Here is a 3,907-nt window from a genome sequence, read left to right as displayed (position 1 = left end):
CGTTCGTTTTGTGTTTCTCTTTCTACTCCTCCGAGCACAGCATCGGCCACCCGCTCGAGTGGCATTATCGGGCCAGATGTCCAGAGAAGAACATGCACCAAGAAGATATCACGGGGAACACGAGACCATCCAAAGAAGTATCAGTTTTTATCTTCGCTTTGTTTTGTGTTTGCTTATTAGTAAACTGCACAAAGTATAACTTGATTACCATCTTGAAAGTAACGAATTACTTTTATGAATTACTCGGAGTATTTAGTATTCTACGGCAAATACTTTTATAGCTAAAGGTTATAGCTTATTTTACCAGCTCGCGTGGCTCAGTGGTTAGCGTAGCTGGCTATGTCACGTCGAGACTGGGAGGTACCCGGGTTCGAATCCCGGTGTAGATCCCGCTGGGGGTTTTTCCTGGGTGTAGATAAGACGCTTTCAGACATATGTCGGCACAGTTCCCTTAGAAGTCGGCCCAGGACGCACATTCCCCCCAGGGCGTCAGTCGTGACGTTGCCCACCTCCGTGAGGCCGACAACGGCGAGACCTTTCACCACCACTTATAGCTTACTTTCTTGCTTTCATGTAGTAACATTTCTCAGCAGACTTAATACGTGCATATTTCCTTGCGTATCTTCGCATGCTCTTGTATACACGGACGCTCTGAAAACGATCCTGAAAAGGCAGTCACGGCTGCCAGCGCCGTGTATGCCAAAGGGAGTCTGGCCATTAGGAGGAGAGCCTAAAAAAGAGGCTCGACCTGTCAATCAAACTGAGGCGCATTTCATTGGTTACAGTTTTCCATGGGAGCTGCCATGACACCAAATTTTTTCCAAAGAACGGCGAAGCGGAGATTTCGTGACAAAAAATTTTCACAGACTACTTTAATTTCATACTGTGAGTATACATCCTCATGTGCGCATCTGCAAAATTAGCTTCAACTTTCGCTCCGCCATCATTATTCACGCGAAAATGGGATGTTTCATCGCTAACGTTAGGCCTAGTTAAGACCGTGAGACCAAGAAAATAACACGAAGGACGACCCTTATACGTAGGATTATATAATTGCGTTTTATTTATACGTACATACATCTTTGCTCATTTTTGATTCGATCTACTTACATTACGTGATTTAAAACTTCGTATAGCGGCAGTCGTCTGCTACGAAGAAGCGGTTGAAGCTGGCGAAGTACCTGATGGATGTAACAATAGACAACTGTATTTCGACCTGTGATTGGCTAGATACCTTAAAACGTGGGCGGAGCCTCAGGTATAGGCAGGTCCCATTAATGGCCAGACTCCCTTTGGCACACACGGCACTGACGGCTGCTGTCTGGCAACGCCATGTACGCGGGAACGCCTTATCACGCCGCTAGCGGGGACCGTCGGACACCCGTACTACAAAGACTAGTCCACATCGCGATGCGAAAGCGATAACTAGCGACATTCATAAAAATGAGCGCCAGGTTCCGTTTCAACAGTTGGCAAATGTTTCAAGCTTGGCCATCTGAACAATGTGCGACACTCGTCGAGCACTGTCGAGTGCTTTGTCTCCGTTCTACAAATACTGGAAGCATCCGGATAGCGAGGCGCGAACACATTTCAATGTGATAACTAACTGTCAGCAGATAAATAAAGGCGCGCAAAAGCACGACGTGGAGAACGAACCCTGCCATAGTGGTTCGATTATACCCCTTTTTTTTTTCGTTTCTGTTACCGCATCCGTTACAGGCCCATACTTGTTTCTGCTTCAGCAGTAGCAACCAGTTTATTTTGAGATGATGAAAGGGGGGGATATGTTTATTAAGAAAAAAGAAAGGAAAAGGCAGCCAGACGGGGGTCGGCTTGCTATTCCAAAAAAAAAAGGAAAACGGGGGAGGAAAAGAAAAAGAAAAGGGGAAGAAAAGGAAACGAAAAAGAAGAAAAGAAAAGGGGAAGACCGAGAAGAAATTTGGAGTTTCATCGCCACAGGGGCGATGCCCTACCCCGTTGCTGGTGCTGCAGACTTGTGCCCGTTACTCGAAAAAAGTAATTAATTACCGATGCATCTTAAGGCGCAACATGCACACACGGACAAGAGGGAGACACACACTCGCGCCTAATTAATTACCGTTACCGTAACTTCTACGCAAAAAGTAATTGATTAACGTTAACAATTACTCGTCTCCAAATATAATTGAGTAACGAGCAGAAAAGTAACGCGTTACTTCGGTCGTTACTCAGCATTCACGCAAATTGTACCCGTCTTTGTGCGCCTCAGAAAAAAAAAAAAAAAAGAAGGAAGCAGACGGTTCAACACCGGAACAGCTTACAACGAAAAACAAAAACGCGTAGGACAGGTAGATCTGTAAGTCTTCTCTATTTATCGCCCAGGAAGCCGTTGACCCCATTGTGGAAGAACATTGCGTGGAACTTTCCCATGACTCACTAAACCTCCAAAGCTTCAGGTACCACCACACGGGTGTAGGAAGAGATTAGAGAGAGAGAGAGAGACCCTGAAATTCCAGAACGTTATTACAGTGACATCCGCTTGCTATAGTAGAACGGCAAAACAGAGGCTGACGGCACGAGGGGCATGACTTGGGGGCAGAACATCTGAAAGATAAGTTAATCTCTGCCAGAAAAGTAATTAATTACTGAGTAATCATTTACTTCGAAAAGTAATTGATTATTCGAAAAATTACTTTGACAGTAAAGTAACTGATTATTCGAAAAAATTACTCAAAAAAGTAGTTGATAACAAGTAACCAATTACTAGTAACGCGTTACGCACAACTCTGGCTGGTGGTGATGTGGGTAACAACGTGCCGCCATCCTAGGCAGGCAGATCGCTCGTCTACCCAACGTTACTCTCTCCCCTCCCCTCCTCCACGTAGAATGAAACTTCGTGAAGTTCACGCCGACGATGAAACACAAATCCGGGCGTTAACAACACGTGTGGGATGCCCAAAACGGTGTCTAGTAGTGTGCAGTGTAGTGTAGTGTAGTGTAGCGTGTGTGTGTGTGCGTGTAGTAGTAGCAGGGATGGGCATAAATACACTTTTCGGGTATTTAAATATAAATACAAAATACTACATGTTTTCATGCATTTAAATACTGCCTATAAATGCTTTATGATGAAAGTAATTAAATACAAAATATAAATACATTAAGACAGTATTTAAATACTGTAACTACTTCCGTAAATACTTTGAGGCGTCTAGGCACATTATTCTTTTAAATTAGTGTAACATGTAACCAAGATACCCTTCATTGCTGAAGGCTAACAATGTGGAACTCGAGAGAAGCACACAAATACGGGAGGATGAGATATGTGTATTTAAGTGTATTTTAAACATAAATACGCCTAAAATGGTATTTAAATATAAATATAAGTACATTTTTCTTGCCTGTATTTAAATACATATTTTAAATACATGTATTTATATTTTAAATATTATTTTAAATTCTATTTTAAATACAATGTATTTAAATACTGCCCATCCCTGAGTAGTAGTGTGTGTTTTATCCACCCGCGATCTTCAGTTGCTCGGTAGATCATATATAGCGACTCAAAATGTGTGTCGATGAAAGAAGGTGGCAGTGAAGAAGGTGGCGAAGAAGAACGTGGCAGTGAAAAAGTTAGCAAGCTGTAGGAGGTGTAGCTAACACACCTCCCCAACGACTTCCAAGGGTGTGTCGTCTGAAGGGACAAACCAACCACTCTCTCACTCATCCCACTTTCACTCTTACATGTTTTCTCACTCATACACACATTCATACGACGGGATCGACGCGAGCGGCATCCGTTGAGAAAGCCCTGGACTTGACCCTGGAGCTGACCTGACCCTGGACCTGGACCCTGAGAGACCGGTAACCCAGAAGATGTAGGTTCGAGTCCTACAGCTGGCTAACCTTTTCAGTGGCTTCCTTTTTTCGT

The sequence above is a fragment of the Ornithodoros turicata genome, chromosome 4 (assembly GCF_037126465.1).
Source record: "Ornithodoros turicata isolate Travis chromosome 4, ASM3712646v1, whole genome shotgun sequence".
Classification (NCBI taxonomy): Eukaryota; Metazoa; Arthropoda; class Arachnida; order Ixodida; family Argasidae; genus Ornithodoros; species Ornithodoros turicata.
Note: the sequence above shows the minus strand (reverse complement) of the source record.